General features: G+C 46.5%; 1 long non-coding RNA gene across 1 annotated transcript in view; it reads left to right on the top strand.

Moving 5' to 3' along the window:
* The window catches only part of LOC146855604 (uncharacterized), a 72,088-nt gene extending 60,971 nt beyond the window's left edge, over positions 1 to 11,117 (top strand). The window contains exons 2-3 of the long non-coding RNA XR_014981353.1: positions 6,934 to 6,988; positions 11,046 to 11,117. This is a non-coding gene — a long non-coding RNA (uncharacterized LOC146855604). The remainder of the gene's footprint in view (positions 1 to 6,933; positions 6,989 to 11,045) is intronic.
* Positions 11,118 to 20,600: the final 9,483 nt, after the last annotated feature.

Consider the following 20,600-nt stretch of genomic DNA (forward strand, 5'->3'; position numbering starts at 1 on the left):
CCAGCGCTCTCATTAACGCCGCATATCAACGACGACCACATTCCTATGAAACATTATTAGGATGATATCTTAGCAATCTACTTAGGATAAAACTAAAATAATAACTTTGGATATGGATTCAGATTATATAGTGTACTCCGTGCTTACGACATCAAAGGTCCACTCACTCCCTCTTTATTTGATAACTATTCGTCTGATCGGGATTTCTCATCCGTTCGTCTAAACAGTACTCAACTAGGAGCATCATTTACCAAGATTGGACACAAGAACCAGGTACACGATAATTCTATATGAATTAGGGCATTTATTAACCATAAACATAAATCACATTACTATGCAGCATTACATTTGCACAAGAAATAAAAGAGAAAGATTAGGGTGCACGCACTATAAGAATCGGTCGGACTTCACCTGGTTAATGGGAAATCGGGACTCGGCAGTCATCTAGGCTCCTGTCTCGTCTCTGGGTCCTGGCTCGCCTTGCAGTCACCCTCAGCCGTCACAAGTACACGTCTGCACTGATAGGCTCAAACTCGTCTGCTCTCCCTCAGGACCTCGGAACCTTGCTGTTAATTAGCTACCGTCTCTCTCTCTCTCTGGGTTAGTGCGCTCCGCGCCACTTCTCGTTCAGTCTATCTTCAGAGAGTTTCGGTCTTAAATCTTTCTCCGACTTCAAAGATGGCGACTTGTCCACCATGAAAATGAATAATGGCAGAGATGCTAACGGCTAGATGCCGCCTACGGACTGACTGACTGAAAGACTAACACCTTTGCTAATATCAAAAGCCCGTTCCTTCATGGAAATTCACGGCCAGTAACCTGCCGCCCACCAAATTCTTGTACCTCCCCGTACCAAGGACACTTTCCCAGCTGGCCAGCCTGAAGTTGTGTCTTCGGAGTGGAGAAAAATACATTCCTTCGATAAGGGTCAGCCTGAACCGGTTCTCTCCAAGCGAACAACAGCTTAAAACTAAAACATCACTTTTAACCTAGAAAGCCTTCTCGAGCTACCAGGCAGAAAGCAAAATGGAGTCTGTCTCGCTTAAGGCCTACGGAGCCCATAATATGCATAGCTCCATGAGAAACAGATCGGCATGTTAGCAAATGAGTAAATCATGACTAATACTTATATATCTAACCCCTCACTTAAATTCATAAGCCTTACTCTAAGAGAAATGGCACGAAAATGCCCTTATATCTGTAAGACAAGGTCCCTGTTTATCGGCCTAATCCCTATGCTATGGGGGTGATAGGCTGGAGTCACTCTCCATCATTCTCCTTCTCCAGAGAGCTGGCAAAAAGACAGCCATAACAGCTGGCTAGTGAAGTTCCTTCAATCCTGCTTCCTGGCACCTTTCTCCCTGGACTTTTTGAGACACTTTGACTCTGGATGTGATGCGTTTCCACAGAAGCCACAATTATGTTTGAACCGACATGTGCCGGGAGCTCTGTTACAGGTCTTTTTATTGAAATCAAAACACACCACTTTTTCCCCTGTGTTTACCATCCTCCCTGCGGCGCCCCCCCCCCGCATTGCCTGAGGGACCTGCGCGAAAGGGCTGAAACCCACCAGTCTCTGGCACTGGCCCCCGGGGGCCATCTGTCTGGCTCTGCACTAAATACCTCAAATGGATAAACATGTCTGTCTGATTCCACCTTAAAGTTGGGTCATGGGCCTTTGCCCTTCTAAATTCTTTATCATATTGTTTCCAACCATCAACCACCTGTGAGGCCTGCGCTACTGTTATCCTGTTCTGGTAGCACGCCATTTCTGACCCCATTTCCGGTAAACGTTCCAGCATAATTGCTGTGTAAATGGTAAATGCCTGCACCCAATTTGCCAAATTTTCCTCAACTCTGTATTTCATGGCCACATTCGCCCATTCCCGGGGGAGCAACCACTCTTCCTATCTTCCTCCCTGTCTGCCTTGTCTATTAACAAAGAAATAATGTTAAGATACACCCCTTTCCATATTTTTTCCTTTGTCTCTTGAGACAAATGCCGCCCCAACTGTTCCCTAGATGAACGCAGTTCTCCCAAACCTAGTGGCGGCAGGGTTTTTATCACACCTGCTGCAGCAGTGTCAGCCGGCTTCTGTGCTTCTGGGAGCGGTGGAGTGCCCGCCGCCGCCGCTGGACTTCCACCACCAATCACCGGTCTTGTGCCCCCAGGTATTTCTGCTCCTGTTGGAACTGCCGGCGTTGTCCCTCATGTCGGTACTACCGGCTCAGCACTTGGTTTTGCCTTTCCCATCTGAGATATTATTTGTCTTGCCTTCTCGATGGCATCGCCCCCGCTGCCTGATGCCCCCGCTGCTGGCAGCCAGTTCCCCACTGTCTCCAGCCATGGCAATACTACCGCTAGGTTGGCTAGAATATCGGGTTGAACCGGCATAGTCCCACCCGTGCCTTCCACTGGGGGAACCCCTGGGGCCTGTGTCTGTGTCCCTACAGGAGGGGCCCCTGGGGCCTGTGGCTGTGTCCCTACTGGCACTTCAGGGATAGGGGGAGTCTCTCCAGTATCCAGCGGATCTGGCGTGGGAACGGCAGGTTGGGGTAGACTCTCTTTAGGGGCATTCCCTGTGCCACCCCTGGGCCTGTAACTGCCTGAGTTGGGCCTACTTCTTTTTGCCACAGGTGGAGAGTATGGTCTAGGAGGTATAATAGGATGCCTGGGCCTCCCCCCTCTGAACCATCAACTTTGTCTTGCAATCGCATCAGGGCCTGCCCCATAACCTGAACTTGTAGCATTAAAGCCTCCAACATAACATCTGTTTGGGACCGCTTTACAATACGTCTCACCTTAGGAGCCATTGCGCCCCCACTAAGCGTACTGTGCAATAGGTGATGCGCAACTCCCTTGCCCACTGATCTGGGACACCGCTCAAACCCTTACCTGACAGTAGTTGCACAGCACCCCCTGCACCCAAAGATACTCTCACCAATTACGCTTAGTAGTTTAGGCTTGCCGGTGTTAGCGCCCTCGCAAAAGAATCAGACCAGCTGTATTCCAGAGTATTCCTGAACCAAAAAGAGACACAAATGACCAGTACCGAGCCACACAACTAGCTGATGCACTATTGACTGTCAAAATGACCCCCCCAAACGTTATATGCAGTGCAGTACCAGCATTCATGCAATCCGCAACTTGCGTAAGAGGGTAGATCACCTTGTCCCACACCTCACTTGACTATGCAGATGTTATAATCAAGCACGATATATTACATTAACAGGAATTGCAAGAAAACATTCAAACATTGAGAGAAACCATTCTGCCCCAGTGACTCTCTAATAATTGAAAACAGCCTTGACTAATGCCCAGGAAAAAACGGTATGCTGAGTGCCTAAAATTCTGGCTGGAAACAGCTGATGCCCCCTTAGCGCCGCTGGCGGTATAGACACAAAAGTGCACCCAATCACAATTCCCAAAGCAAACAGTAGGCACAGCTGAGATCGGGACTCAAGACCTCCCTATTATTAGACAAGCGCTTATATCAACTCAGCCACAGCACCTATTATCAGCGTTCCTAACAGAAACGAAACCTTGGTAATTGAACACTTAGCTTTGAGAGTGAGAATCTCTGGCACAGACTATTAAGCCACAGGGACTCGCTTAACGCTTCCCATGCGCCACCACAACCCACTCAATCGCACAAGCAGTGCTCCGGTTCCGATGCCCAACACTTAACTGTATTCTCCGTGAGCACGGTCGGTCCGTCCCAACGCGCCGGAAAAGATACCCCGCAGCTATTCTCGTCCGCGCCGCCGACAGTAGATCACACAGCAAGCAGCAGCTTCACGGGCATACGTGCCCTCGCCGACTGTTCCTTTCATGTTCCTGGACGCCGCGCCACTGAGACCCGATCAGCTGACACTCCGGCTGGTCCTGCACTCCAACAAACGAACACGACCTGCAACGATAAAAAACAAAACGAATTAAGGGGCCGCTGGTAGCCCGGGTACCCCTTGGTGCAGCAGGAGAAAACAAGAGACTGCTCTTGCTCCCGCTGCCCCTTTTTAAAGGTTGCCAGCGGCAGCCCGATCTAAACCTGCCTGCCCCCCGACGTTGGCCGAACGCGAGAACCAGAAACACCTGAAGTGCTTCCGGTTCACGCCCCCGGACAATTCACCCATTGTTAGGTTCATGAGGAGGTGGGGCAGGGCTGCGTCATCAAGTGGTGCGCGACCCTTGCCCCCTCACCTCTCGGGGACTGGCCGGACCGCCATAATGGCGGCGCCTGCTAGTCATCGCTCGCCTGGCCCAGGATTCAAAGGAGGGGGCACTCAGCCCGTCACACCAGCAATTGGAGCTTGTTGAGGGCTACCCGTTGGTGCTTATCATCCCCATAACAATTCCCAAAGCAGGATATTTAATTCACGGAAGAATGCCCTTGGTCTATTTACCGGGATGTTCACAAAGAAACAGAACAAGCAGGGGAAGACTATCATCTTGGAAAGGGTGATTTTTCCTGTAATTGCTAATGGGAGGCGCTTCGGGATCTGGGTCTGGGATTTGAGGAAAGTTAGTACGCTCTTCCTGTTCCCCTCAAAAACGTCAGTCTGAGAATGGTAGAGTTGAAACCCCAAGTATCAGGTTGTCTCCGCGGCCCAATTGAAGGCATCAGCACCCATCTGTACAAGTCTATATAGGGGAATCCAACGGCAGACTTATAGACCTCCACCTCACACTAGTTTCATAAGTATCTAGTCCTGCACACTGACTCTCCAGCACCAGCCGTTGTAGGGTGCCTCTGTGTTCCTGATCCTGAAATGATGAAGCAAGCGGGGCTGCGCCAGGTAATGAAGTCCAAAAACTGTTGTAGTTTCAAAGCCTTTATTTCAACTTATTCTTTTCTTTATTTCAATAGCACATACAGATCAGCCAATGTGTTTCATTCCCGCAAGAGGAACTTCATCAGGGCTTTAATGTCAATATTGTCTTAATCCTTAAACTTCGATATCCAGTGTAATTTCTCCAGTTTATCATGCAAACAGGAAAGATTTGTTGAAAGGGTTATCGTATACGGGCAGGATGATGCCCTGGGAAATCCCACTTCATCCAGCGCAATAAACTGGAGAAATTACAACGGATATCGAAGCTTAAGGATTAAGACAATACTGACATTAAAGCCCTGATGAAGTTCCTTTTGTGGAAACGAAACAAGTTGGCTGAACTGTATGTGCTATTGAAAAAAAGAAAAGAATAAGTAGAAATAAAGGTTTTGAAACTACAACAGTGTTTGGACCATTTGACTCAGAGGCCAGACGCTTTCTCAAATTCCAGGAGCGTGACATGCACAGAGTCGGTGCTAATGCAGACATCACAGATATATATCAATACATCGTCGGCATATAATGTTGCCCCGTGGGTCCTCCCCCCCCCCCACTGGACGCCCCATTGTTCGCCCTCCATCCGAAGACACAGCGAGGAGCTTCATTGCAATGGCAAATAAAACAGAGTAAAGGGGACAGCCCTGTCAGGTGCTCCTACCAATCAAAAAGGGAGCAGAGATTTAGCGACCGATACGTACTCTTGAACCTAGGCTAGTGTAGAGCAGTTTTGTGTATGCAAGCACACTGTGTCCCATGCCCATCTTCTCAAGGACCTAAAAAGGTATTCCCAGGAAAGCATCCCAAACTCATTCTCCAGGTCAAGAATTAGGGCTGCAGCATGTGGGAACAGGAGTGATGCTTGATCCATCACATGGAAAAGACGCCTTAGGTTGATAGAGGTGTTACGGCCAGGGACAAACCTATTTTGTTCTGGCTGCACAAGATAGGGTAACACTTGAAGGTAACAGTCGGAAAGTATTTTCCCTAGGATCTTATAATCAGTCCTCACGATTGCTATGGGGAGGTAGGATGATAAGTGTATAGGGTCTCTCTCAGGCTTTAGGTAAGGAGGTGATGAGGGATTCCCTGAGGGTGAGGGGCAAATTTCCCATTTTGAGTGCCTCATTAAACACGGCCACGAGTTTTAGAGTTATAGTATTTGACTGGCAGTCATAGTATTCGACAGGCAGACCATACATATCTGGTGTCTTAGTACGGGCCAGATCATGGATGGCTGCCTTAACCTTGGCCTCTGAGATGGAGATGTCCAGTTCATCTTGCCACAGTGCAGAAATACTGGCAAGGGGCGGTCGCCAAAAATGAGCTGGCCTCCACCATCCAGTATGTTGGACCCGTGCGGTATAAATCCGAGTGATAGGTATAGAGGCTTGGAGGATATTGTGTTGTGTTCTGAGGGTAGGACTTTGGGCTGGGGCAATTTCTGTGATGGAGAGTGTGGAGACCTCCTGGCCTATCACCCGTGGTGTACTCCCGAGCAGTATATGCTGTGAAGTTGTAGCAGCTGAGCCGCTCTAAAAGGGTAGCGTGTCTGGATTTGATGCCAGCGAGGATTTCCTGGGCGTCTGCGTCGGGTGGGGCATGACGCTGTTGCTCCATCTGGGACAGCTCTGTCTGGGTTAAGTCTCTCTCGAGCTCCCGGTGCGCTCCCACCATGTTTTGTATGCACACCCCTCGTGTGATCACCTTGAAGGCCTCTCATTCTATGGCATGTGTGGTGGCTGTGGCATGGTTCTCTGTGAAGAAATGGCCAATCTGTTTGAGTTGGATGTCCATAAAGCCAGGGTCATTGAGTATTCACGGATAGCACATCGGGTCTGTTGGCTGAGTGGACTAATGCGTCCACTGTAGGGGCCTATGTTTGACCTCCTGGTCAAAGGTTCAAATCCCAGCAGGTCCTCTAATTCTTTCATCCTTCTGAGGTCAATAAAATGAGTACCATTGAGTTGGGTAACCATAAACATCCGTTATTCAATGTATTGATAACCCTGTGTGATACATGCACTTTACAAATAGATGTTATGTTATAGCCGCGAGCAGATGAAACAAATTTGTTAACTTTTTTCTTCTTTTTCTCCACAGGGAAAATATTTATCCCCGTTGGGAAACCCCTCTCTAAGCATCACCCACCATTTCGGTATGGATTCATTCGACTTCATTCCCTGTAAAGGGATTACTACTGCCTGTGAGCGATTTGTGGGTTTCAGGTTATTCACAAACTTATAGGGCATTCTTGCCCTTCAATGCCCACTCCCTGTGATCACTCCCAATAACAGATTTACTCCCCAAAAATGTGTGTGTGAATAAATCCACATACGTAAGTAAAACACACTATTCTGGAATAGAAAAGTGGTTGGGTGCTCCTAAACAAGGTTCTTTGAGCATGATGTAAGTTGGACACCATGCAGAAAGTTCAGTGCACGCGCAGCAGCGTAAGCCTGCGATGCTGGTAATAATAAGACTGTTCCTTGGACTCAGACTTCAGGCAGTGCCAATGTACCGCCATCTGGCTGGCGGTATCCCCATGTGCACCACCGCCTTGTGTCTGGTGGAGAGTGGTGGTACTTTGAAAGAGTTGGCTACTGTTCCTCCATCCTCCAGGGTTCAAATGTGGGCAAAAGTTCGAATTAAAAATATTTTATTTTACAAAGTCGTTTTGGACAGTGTAGCAACATAACTGGAAGTGTATTTGTAGAGCACAACGTTCACCCCGAGGTCTCTCGAGTGGTATTGACAGATAATGTTAGGCTGCAACACCCCCCCCCCCCCCCCCCCCCCCCCGCTCTCCAAAAAATGTCCCTGACGGAAGATACGTCACTGCTGATTGATTCCTGAAGCTTCTCTTTCCGCTCGCGGATCACGGATGTCCAGGAGACGTCTGAAAAACAACTGCCTGGCGCATGTGCGTTTCATTACGCTCATTCCAGCCCCGGGAAGAAATACACAATGGGCGCTTGTTTGTAAATAGCGCCGAACTATCATTAAAGAAGACAGAAGATAGGATTTGGGGTTGGCAAACAAACTTGTTTCTTCGAAACAGTCTCGGAGGCGAGCGACTGCCATGATGGAAACCGCAGCCCCCGCTGTCCTCCTTCACGCTGCTTTACAAAATGCTCGTGAAACAAACATCAACGGGTACTCTTTTTTAGGGAGTTTAGCTGAACCCTGGGCGCTGCAGGCAGGATTTCAGACCGGCCTGGGCTCTGGCGGAGAAGGAGGACTGAAAGGAAAGGCACAAAGTCACAGTGGGATGAAGGTGTTGAGTGGGCAGAGAGAACATTAGATACCATTGGCTGGCCTTGGCTGCTGCTGGTTGTGCACCGCTATGAAAGATGACAGAGTGTACATATGCATCTTTACTCTGTGTACCTGGTGGAGCATAGGCAGGGCCACTGGAATTATGCGGCAGAGATCAAACAAATTATAAGGAAGGGTTGACTAAATTATATGGCAAGAAAAGGCAAATTATGCAGTGGTGTAGGAAGGGGGTGTGTGGTGGGTGTGGGCCGCCCCGGGTGTCATCACTGAGGGGGGGTGACAAAATGGCAAAAATATGTGTTTTAAACACATATTTTTGCCATTTTGTCAAGCTGGGGGTGACAAGAAATTTTCTGCACCGGGTATCACCTGACCTTGCTACGCCACTGAAATTATGTGACCAGCAGATCTTTGCTCTGCAGCACCTTTTGATGCATTCTTAGTAACTTGTTATTCGTTTGAGCTAGAAACAATTAGTTTTGTAAAAATCTGCAGATTATACAGCATATGATGGATTGTGCAGCAAATCCATAATTATGCGGAAAATACCTCGGCTGCAAAATCGCATAATTCCAGTGGGCATGAGCACAGGCAGTGTGCTTGGAGGTCTAAGGAATGCGCAAGCAAACACAGGTCTCTTAACATGAAGATGGCCTACAAACATTTAAGGAGAATTTGACAAGGTAATTGCCAATTGACCTCTACATTACCCGTACATGCTCACTGTGTCGGGACCTCACCAATGGTCTCAGAGAGATGGGGGTGCGTAAAGCAAAACAACCATTGGCAAAGCCAAAAATTCTAGCCTTGCAAAGCTAGTGCAAAGGTTAGTTTATTATTTTCATTCATTGCAAGCACATACCACAAAAATAAAAAGAAGAAAAAAAAAATGGACACATGCCACCTAAACCATATGATTTCAATAAAATTATGAAATAAAAAAAGCTGGATGATTCCTAGCAAGTAGGCGTTATTAAATTAGGTAAAGGAACTATTTATTTTTAATTCACATCACTGGAAATTATTCATCTTATTGGCACAAAGAAAAGGTACTGTTGCCATTAAATTACTATAACTGCAAGACAGATTTTAAACACACTAACAAGAGTAGTGACAAAGTCAATTATTGGCCCACAAGTCCTGGCACAGAAGTGCACTTCTTTTAGATGCATGTGCACATGTGATCAGGGTAAATGCTGTCACTCTCAGTGCAAGAGAACCCAAAGGGCAGAACCATTGCCCCTGCTGTATACTGTGGCGGGAGTAAGCAAAATGTGAATGAAAGTTCAACAGACCAATGGAGGAAGAGGGTTGATCAATAGTACTGTATGTTTATATTTCTACTTTTTTTAAAGGTAGCCAGACCTAAAAACACAGCTTCAACGACCTCCTCTTGGGGTTAGTGGGAATCTGTGTGATGTAACAGGAAAGGTAACCCCTCTGCTCAGCTAACTCCAGTTTCTTCAACGTGGATCTTGGCAGAGTATGTATGCTGCTGTGCTTTCTTTTCTGTCCCCAGTGGTCGAAGCCTGACTTCCTGGAGTGAGACAAGCTAGCATAAGCGTGGATAGAAAATTCATAAAACTATGCATATGCACATTAAATGCATTGAGCTGCTGCATAAAACTGGACAATACAGGTACTAACAAGACTGAGTGTCAGAGCCTCATTTGGAAGACAAATACTGCTGTACATCCTGGGTAGCCTTTAGGACAGACCCAACAATTGGCAAGGAGGTGGGCAGATGATCACTCAGATGGAATGAAAAGTCACAGAGGTAGCTACCCCGCACTAGGCTCCCTGCATGTAGCCCACAGGTTCAATCGTAAGCTCGTGTGAAGCATTTTGTCGTGCGCTGTTTCCAGACCAACATATGATTTGATGTAGCTCTGCCGAATATGGGTTCAGGGAGTCCGTAGCATAGGGCTTTGGCCTCTCAAGGATCTGCCTCCATGTTTGTTTTTATAATTCTTTTTATTGAGGACAAGATTTGGCAATATAAAAAGAAAGCATGTACAAACAACCACAGCAGGACATTGATACATGGCGGGCATCAAACATGGAATCATAAGGTACAACATTGATTGTCTGACATCTTTCCAGCATCCAATCCCCCTAACCCCAGGTCGCCACGAGTTTGCGGGGGTCGTATATTCCTCCCCTGTATGTATTCCACTTCTCCCAGATCTGAGTCCACTTGTTGGGGCATCCTCTAGACTCGTAAATAGCCTTTTCCATAATAATGCACCAGTCCATATCTTTACCCCATTCATTAAGTCTAGGTGGGTTGTGCACCCTCCATTTACAAGCTATGTTTCTTTTTGCTAACATAAGCCCCAAAGTTCTTCAGATCTGTCAGGCATTTAAGAGACCCAGCTTGATGTTGCAGTCAATCTTTTGACCCAGTACGTTTTCCATGCAGCCCGCTACCGCTGATCAGTACCTCTGGATAGTGGTGATGGAGCAAGGATTCAAGAAAACAAAACTTGCTCGGAGCAATCCTTCATTCATTTTTACTAATCGCTAAAACTGTAGATGAAACGAGACTAATACGCACCAGACACCGACACATGGGGAAAAAAGCTTTACACGTGCTTAATTAATGTGCAATTAAATGCGACGCAACTAAAACCCGCTCTAAATCGGAAAAATGCCTCGCGCATGTGCAAACCAGAATTAGAATTACGTAGAGATAACGTGACTAACCCACTTTGAGAGGGAAAGTCTCCCACACATGCGCAACAAGGACTAACATGTGGTTGTGAGGTACCACCTGCCCGGCATATGCTTGCTTGAACTTAAAAGAAAGCTGCTGTTGTTAATGCTAATGCTTAGAGAAATAATAATAACATGGGATAGAATTAGAAGTGGGTGGTGAACAGTGAGAATTACATGATTAAGAAAATAACATTTGTTTGTTATTCTTTTATTAATAGAGTGCATTTGGGCCTGATAAGGCAATAACCGAAGAAAAAGGTGGCGATTGGTAAAACGAGTCACGCATGCTCAGTGAATACGTGAGATGACCAGATGACCGAGAAGCTGAATAGCTGCCAAATAGCAAGGACAGAAGACGTGAGAAAGAGGAGATGTGTATCCCTCATCCATGGAGCCTGTATTGAATTATTAAATAATGCAACAATACATGAATGAGAATTAAAAGTTATGAATGAGCTAAAGGGGAAGTGTTTGCAAACAATAGTACTTTAATAAAAATTAATACGTCAGCATGGTATGATGAAAACTCCCCTGACCCCGTCCAATCATATTCCGTATGACATCAATATTTGCAACTTTTGAGGGTGGGACATGTAGAAATAAAGACTATAACTAGAGTGACTTAAGTTAACTAGACAACACATCGATGCTGAGAGAGAAAGAGAGGCGAGAGCAGCTAGAAAACAAGCATTTACAATGCAATGGTCTCGGCATTGGTAAAGTTAGAGCTATTGGCATTGCTCATGACATTATTTTTGTTTATGTTTTTGTTATTAAAACATTTAAAGAAACGGCATTGTTATTTACAAATCACAAAGCAAGTTCTTGATCAGGTCCTCGTACGCGTGGGGATTTATGTGTGTAGTGCAGGATTCACTGCTGGATGTGCCCTTTATAATCAGCCCTTATTCTTAGCCGACTGGGACTGTTACTGGAGTTAATGCTATTTTTCCCCAGAATACACATGTTGACATTCAGATGCCAGGTATGCTTTTCCCTATGGAAGCACTGCGTGCTGTGTAGACGCATGGTTCTTTGTACTGTGATGATTATGATAGACTTACGTATGAGACTTCAGGAGCATCCTTTAACTTCAGTGGTGTGTCTTGATAAAAACACCAACAGTATTATTGTGTTGTAAAGGTATAGCTCACTATATGACATGACGTCACATTTGAGCACATCATACCATGTGACAGAACACCTTGTCTTATCTGTGCACATCACAGTGTATTAAAACGCCAACTGCACAGCATATAACACACATGAGAGCATATCACATGGGAGGAAGGAACAGAACACTAAACCACTCCACTAGATATCAAGGCACAGCTACCACAAACGAAGTATAGACTTGTTAAGTAAACAAACTGTTTCGATAAATAATTATTTTATATAACTACACAATGTGTAGTTCCATTTCATGTGGCGATTGCTGATGCATGCTCATAAACAGTGACTGTGACAGTCTGAATACAACTAAACACAACTGAGGTACTATCATGGATATGAAGCGACCACATAGAATGCATCTGAAGTAGCAAATGAGTTCAAAAGTAAAGCACTGACTGAAGTCCAAAAATTCTTAGCACACACAAAGACTATGGTGCAATGACTACGTGCTACCAATGTATTACCTTACGCAACTAAGAACAATGAGGACCTGCCACTACCACCCACAGACATATCAGGATAATGCAGCGGCTGATACCGAGATCCGAACCCCAATGCACTCTCTAACCCAGTGGTCTTCAAACAGGGGGGGGTGGGTCAGGCCCCCAAGAAGAGCCTCAAGTGATCCGGCGGGGGGGGGGGGGAACCAGGCTCTAGTCAAAAAAAGAATAATGCTGATAACAGTGCATTGTTTTCACGGGAGGGTGGGAGGGGGGGGGGTTGAGCAGCAGTAAGTCGCGCTGCAATGGGCCATCTCGCTAACATCTTTTGTCATTTATATCCTGGCTGGAAGAAGGTGTCAAACGAAAGAGATTTCAAAAATTCTTCAAAACCCCCACCCCATTTCTAATAATCACACGGTGTATACGTTTACACGCTAGTAAGGCCCGCTTGACCAGAATACTATGTTTGGCAATCATGTATTTGATTGCATTTTCAAAACGGTAACATAACTTAACTGCATTGTTTAAACATTGCTAGTTAAATAGAATAATTGCGAAAATGTTGAGGGGGTGCCGCTGATTTTTTTTCCACTAGGGGGCGTGGCATTAAAACGTTTTAAGTCTACTTCTCTAACCCTATAAAGGCGCTGTGTATACAAAGTGTCTTTAGACAACAAAATGAACTGGTCTGTTGATGGAGAAGACCTGAGATTGAAAAACTGTAAAGACTGCAGCAGATTTCAGACGACAGAACATATTGAAAAAAAATCAGCCCCGAGGCGATGCACATGAGAACAGTTACTATCTGCACAGGGCTGGCAGGGTGAAGAGAAAATGTAATATTAAAGAGAACATTTCCTTCAAGCCTAAAGATAACTGTTCTATCAGCTTCACTTTTATTGTTCAACCTGAGCTTCCGAACTGTGTAAAAATGTTTTACTACTTCCATAAATCTTACAAAGAAGCAGGGGCGCCTGGATTGCTACAGAAGTGGAGCGCTGCTATTCAAGGAGTGTTATACCCGTGGTATGTGTATTATAACGTCTCCATGAACTAATGCTCTTGGCTAGTCAGATCTGTAGGAGTATCAACCGTCGTTGCAGGTTGCATGTAATACATAATTTAATAATTTTTAATGGAAAAAAAATAATGATAAAAAGAGGTTAAAAGATTCACTAGTGCACCCAACATTTGCAAACCGAAAGGACAACGATTCATGCACGAGCCCGATTTCTAATTGTTGCTTTCTCAAGTGGACGAGCCCTCAATTAATCTAACTAACAGGAGCAAAGAGTGCGAGCCTCGCTTACCATGACTTGTATCAAATTCGTACGCAAGCCTTTAAACAGCTACGAGAAATACCGAACTAAACAAGCCGAGGGCACCGGAAGACGCCACCGCCTTATACCCGTGGTATGTGTATTATAACGTCTCCATGAACTAATGCTATTGGCTAGTCAGGTCTGTAGGAGTATCAACCGTCGTTGCAGGTTGCATGAAATACATAATTTAATAATTTTTAATGGAAAAAAAATAATTATAAAAAGAGGTTAAAAGATTCACTTGTGCACCCAACATTTGCAAACCGAAAGGACAACGATTCATGCACGAGCCTGATTTCTAATTGTTGCTTTCTCAAGTGGACGAGCCCTCAATTAATCTCACTAACAGGAGCAAACAGTGCGAGCCTCGCTTACCATGACTTGTATCAAATTCGTATGCAAGCCTTTAAACAGCTACGAGAAATACCGAATTAAACAAGCCGAGGGCACCGGAAGACACCACCGCCTTTCTCCGAGGCAGAGCAGAAATGCCTCGGAGAAAAGCAGTGTCCTTTTCGGATTCGGGGGCGTGTTTTGCTGTTATCTCCTCCTGCCATTGGCTGGAGGAGATAATTAGACTTTCTCCAAAAAACACGCCCCCCGATCCGAAAAGGATGGGGCCTGATCGGAGTGACGGGACCTCTTCTCCAATGGCTGGCCAGCATATAAGAGGCCAGCCAATGGAGAACAGGGGAGAAGAGGGGTGGGTTCAAGCCCCTCTTCTCCAAGTCATTAAATCTCGGATCGAGACTGCGCAAGCGCAGCCTTCGAGCCGAGACCTAAAAAGAAGAGAGAGCAGACTGGGAAGATTCAGATCCAAATGACAGCCTGATTAGATTCAAAGCTTGCGGAAGAACATCGAGGAGGGAGAGAGTGTAAGAGAGGGATGCACCCTGATGCGTCGGGTTTATAGAGAAGACTAGTAAGTATTTGCCCTGTCCTAATCCTGTCCTATACCTATAATCTTTGTCTCCTGATTCTAACTCAGGGGACCCCCACCAGTCCTTTGGCCAGAGGGTTGGTTTTCGATATTTCAAATTGGTAAATAGTATTCTATCTCAAAGTTTACATATTCTTTGCAAATGTATTTTTTGATTTGTATCTTTTGTCTCTTTATCTATCCACTCTTATGCATTGATTTGTTGAATGAATTTGTGTCAATGAATGTATTTGATAAATGAATCTTTCTCTCCCATATGAAGAATCCTCTAAGTGGGCTAAGAACCTGGGGGTTAAAATTGACAACGAGCTCTCGCTCAAATCCCAGGTTTCCACTCTTACGGGAACATGCTTTGGGATACTCAGAATGTTGCGCAAGTTCTTTCCCCTTCTCTCGGAGGAACATCGGAGGATCACTGTTCAGGCACTCATAGGGTCCAGATTGGACTATGCAAATGTCCTATATCTGGGTCTGCCTGAATACCTCCTCCAGCGTTTGCAGGTTACTCAGAACGCTGCTGCTCGTGCAATTTTTGGCCTGCACCGTCGCACCAGTGCCTCCAATCTCCTCGTATCCCTTCACTGGCTTCCGGTGCGGAAGAGGATACTTTTCAAGGCCATGACTCTCGCCCATAAGGCCTTGCATGGCAATGGTGCCAAATATCTTCAGAGGAGGCTGGACTTCTATCGACCTGTACGATCCCTCAGGTCAGAAGCTTTGGCTTTGGCTCGGGTGCCACGCATCAAAAGGGCTCGGCTAGGCGGCCGGTCCTTTAGCTTTCTTGCTCCGCAGCTATGGAATTCCTTACCGGTGTCCTTGCGAAACACCGCTAACCTGCTTGCCTTCAGAAAAGACTTAAAAACCTGGCTGTTCACTGGATAATCTGCCCCCTCTTTAGGCCCCTGCTCTTTTTACTATTATGTTTTCCAGCTCTTTCTTTGGTCTGGAGCACAAAAGCGCCGGGACACTCCTTTGGAGTAGCCGTTTGCGCTATAAAAGTCCCATTTAACATAACATAACATTTAACAGAATGATGGAGTTTGCACTGTGAAACTGTATTGACGAGCGTTCAATTTATGACTGAAAATCTTAGATAAAACTTATGAATCTTACCCAGAGTCTGTGGTTATTTCACTGAGATCTACAAATTTAGTTAGATACCATGTTAATATCACCATCAACTAACTCAACTAATGGTCCATCGAGCAGAGGAAAGAGTGTTGATTTGTGAAAGATTAGTAAGCATTTATTTCTAAGATTGTTTGTGGTTACAGGGAATTAACTAATCAGAACTTAAGCGAATTAAAAAAATGGACCCCCCCAGAGGATTGCCCAGGGAGAGTGCACAACATCTGAGTAAATGTGTATGGGCCCTATTGAGATATTTGGTTTGTGAATTGTTTATCCCTGGGGCTTTCCGCTGGATCAGTGGTACACTCCCATAGTATGTTGATAAAAGTGCCCTCCTCCCCACAGTTCCTGGGGCACCCTCTCTATGAGCAATAACCCATTTTGACTAGCATGGGACCGGCCACTTAGATTATGTTTAATATTTTCAACTGGACTAAACGGAACCTTGAGGAAATTGCCACCTCTTTAGGAGAGGTCAATGCCGTGAACCACTCTTCGTCATCCAGCCCCCGACGTCATAGTCCCATTTTGCCTGAAGCCTGGGTGGTAGGTCAGCCATATAATTGATTCGTTTTATATATATGAGCGAAATTGCTTTCTCTGGCAAGTTCCCATCCAAGACTCGATCCTCGAGCGGGGAGGATTCAGGCGGCGACTCACCTCTTGGCAGTACGGCCAGTAAGGCGTGTCTGATCTGCAGGTATCTAAAATAAACGGTGTTTGCTAGCTCCTATTTCGTCTGCAGTTGAGTGAAAGGCACCAACTCGCCGCCTTCCATAGATCTCCCACCCTTGAAATGCCTATGAGGTCCCAGCGGTCAAACCCATTCGTCCGAATCAGTTTTCCCAGATTGTCACTATACCAAAGTGGTGTGGCCTGTGTGATCTTGCCCTCCCAACGCAGGCTCTTTGTAGCTTCTTTCCACACTTGAATCGCATGGCCCCGTCGCTCTCGGCTTCATTGAGTTGGACTATAATGCTTCCATGATGCTACCCCACCAGTAAGAGCCATCTATCCATTTGGAAACCCGGGTCCCCCTCTGTCCTGTACGTACATTGGTTTATGGCAGCTAGGTGAGTCGCCCAGTAATATTTTTTAATGTCCGGGAGACCAATTCCCCTGTCAAACCACCCTAGCGTTAGCTTGTGGGTGGCGATCCTTGGTGGTTTGCCGTCCCATAACAGGTCTCGGAGATTACTGTTAATTTCATTTCATGAAAGTATGCCGAGTCGACCGGATGTGGCGTATTCTGCAGTACGTATAAAAATCTAGCAGAGGGGCATCATTTTGAATAGGGCCGCACGCCCCAAGAGGGTCAAGGAGAGCGATTTCCAGTGTCGGACAATGCTCTTGAGCCGTTCCAGAGGAGGCAGGAGGTTAAGGTCATAAAAACGGGAAGGGTCTTTAGAGACCCGAATCCCCAAGTACTTAAAGTCGTCACGCGCTTCCGTTATCTAGAATCCCGGGGGAAGTGCAGGCATAGCCCCACTGAGGACATATAGTACTAATTTGGTCCAATTTATGTTATATCCGGCAACCCTGCCAAAAGGTAAAAATATATGCAGTACCTAATTAAGGGAGGCCGCTGGTGAGGCAGATATACCATTATGTCATCAGCGTATAATGAAATGAGGTCCTCCCAGCCTTCCGTCCACTTAAGCCCTCTGACAATCGGGTCTTTACGACTCCACATCGCCAGTGGCTCGAGAGTAAGGGCAAAAAGCAGTGGGGACAGGGGGCAACCCTGCCTAGTGCCTCTGCTAAGGGTAAAAGTACAAGATTTCCTGTTATTGACAACGATTTGGGTCAGCGGTTCCTGGTACAGTAGCCGGACCCAACTGATAAAGTTCTGGCCCAGTCCTAGCTTTTTAAACACTGCAAACATGAAGGGCCATTCGATCGTGTCAAATGCCATGGCTGCATCGAGAGACACCACTACCGCGTCCTTGCATATTGTCTTAGCGCAGTTCAGCACCCCATGTAGTCTTCGCAGGTTAAGGGAGGTGTTCCTAGCTAGCATGAAGCCCGACTTGTCCGGGTGAACCAAAGTCGTAATTACCCTCAATATTCGATTGGCTAGGACCTTAGCCAAAATGTTGGCTTCCTCATTGAGCAGTGAAATTGGTCTATAGGAAGAGCACTTTTTCTTTGGCTTACCCTGCTTATTAATTACTACTATTGTTGCCAATCTTTGGTCCGTGAGGAGCCGACCCGTTTTCATACTTTCATGAAACATGTTAGTTAAGTAGGGGGCGGTCTTAGTCAAGGCTAATTTATACAATTCAATGGGTAGACCGTTGGGGCCCGACGCCTTGCCCCCATGCAGGTCTTGTATAGACTTTCCCACTTCTGACCTAGTTAGTTCTTGATCAAGGTCGGAGCGTTCATCGTCAGTAAGTACCGAAAGTGAATTATCTCTCAGGAAGGCGGCCACCTCCTCTTCCGTGTGTGGTGTCTGTGAGGTATACACGGTTTGATAATACTGGTGGAAGGTGTCCACGATCTCCTGCTGCAAAGTAAGTGCATCCCCCGGATCTGCCTCTATCTCGACCACGACCCTGCTAGCCTGCTCCCTTCGATCAAGCCAGGCCAGCAGTCTCCCAGCCTTATCACCAACATCATAAATCCTGCCTAATGTAGCTCTTTACTGTGCCTTGGCGGCGTCCGTGGCTAAGTCAGTGTACTCTCTGATTTTCAGTTGCAGTGCCCACTATGTCTCATCCAAGCCATCGTCCTGGAGTCGCACCTCCAACCGTACTATTTCTTCTTCCAAGCGAACCATTCCTGCTCATTTCTCTTTCCTGGACTCCGCAATTTGGACCAGAGCCACCCCACGAATTACTACCTTGTAGGCTTCCGAAAGTGTCATTGCCAATTCTACTGATCACTCATTTTCTTGAAAGTATAGTTCTGTGTCTTGTGTGATTTTATCTCTAATATGGGGGATCTTAAGATACCACAGATTAATAGGAGCTGTTCTACCTGCCGTGGGCTCCCCCACCTCTATTCGACACCAGATGGACGAGTGTTCTGAGATTCCTCTGGCCAAGTGATGAATCTCCTTAATATTGTGCATTTGGTTGGTCGGCGTCAAAATATAGTCAACCCTGAACATACTACGATGGGCCCCAGAGTAATAGGTATACTGCTGTTCAACGGGATGTAGCCCTCTCCAAGCACCCCCAGGCCCCGTGCCCCCAGAAAACTATGGAACTGCATCCCGGAGGGAGGCAATGCCCTCTGAGGCCAACGGTCCAGGGAGTCAGAGACAATGGAATTAAAGTCGCCCCCAATCACTAATCTTCCCTCAGTCATGTATTTCAATAGGAGACTCCCCAAATCTTTAAATGCTTGAACATGAAGACCCAGGGGCACGTAGGCCAAGACCAGGTTAACAATAAGCCCCTCCCAGGTTCCCGAGGTCGCTACAAATCTACCCAGGTTCGTCCAGGTGCGGTCAATCGTCATTTGGAAAGATTTCCTCATCATGATTCCCATCCTCCTGGACCCTGACCCAAAGGCGGAGTGCGCCACCAACTTGAACCCCCATCTCGAAATTGCTTTACAGGCATTGCCTACTAAGTGCGTTTCTTGTAACAGAATTACGTCGGGCATGTCGCTTTATAAATTGAAGCACCACTCCCCTCTTGATCTTGTCCCCCTGTACGTTTATATTCCAAGATAACAGTTTGAGCCCATGCTTAGCAGTGTAGTCCATCATGACCTAGGGTCCAATAATATTGTACGGAGGGGAGCCCATCATTGGAGCCACTGGTCTGTATTGCGGCGACTACCAAGCCCTGCTGATATTGAATCAATACCGTCCTACCGCCGTTGCTCATGAAATCGTCGCTAATGTCTCAAGTCTTGTCAATCTTGCCACCACTGTATTGGAACTAAACTAAGCTTCCCGTCCCCCCCCCTCCCTGGCACAAGGGTGAAATATTCTCATACGATGGTCCAGATCGTGTCTAATAACAGAGAGCCCAGTTGTCCAGGGTCCCACTCCCAAAAACTTGAGTAACTTAACCCCCTCCCTGCCTCCCTGCATGGCGGTATTGGAACCTCCCGCCTCCCCAGACATGCAGAGTGCCTATCGCCAACCCCTAAAACTATAAGGTGCGTGTGTCCAACCGAACACCCGTTCCATGCAATAGTAACCGTTGCTGGCACCAGGACTCTGACTAAGTTACAATTACATCATTGTATAACACTTGACAGTCCCTCATCTACTGTTTGCATAGCTAGTTCCTGGGTAGACCTAGCGGGTGATTGAAGCAATGAGTCAATCTGGATAACAGCACTGTAGGAACAAGCCCATAGAGCCCACACATTTCAACATTTTATACCGTCAAGTTCATATTTAATCCCTTGCAGTTGCGTTGTTCTCCACTGGCGGTGATCTTGCGTTTTATTCCCCCTGCGAATTTCCTCGACCATGTCGTGGACTGCGGTTGCCCCTCCCCTCGGCTCGCTGCAAACCATCAATCCAGTCCCAGGCCTCCTCGGGAGCGGTAAAGACACAGATCTTCCCTTCCGACTCCACCCTCAATTTGGCCGGGAAGAGCATAGTGTACTTAACATTCTTGTCCCGTAGTGCTTTCTTGACTTCCAGAAAATGGCGTCTTTGCACCCTGAGGGTGAAATCTGGGAAGAAAGTCCCTCTGCTATTCTTGAATTTGACTGGTGGTGCCGCTCGAGCCGTCTGGAGGATAATGTCTCTGTCTTTAAAATTTCTCGCAACTATAGGTCTCGGAGGGGCCC

This window comes from Triturus cristatus, chromosome 4_1, assembly GCF_964204655.1.
Source record: "Triturus cristatus chromosome 4_1, aTriCri1.1, whole genome shotgun sequence".
NCBI classification, from domain to species: Eukaryota; Metazoa; Chordata; class Amphibia; order Caudata; family Salamandridae; genus Triturus; species Triturus cristatus.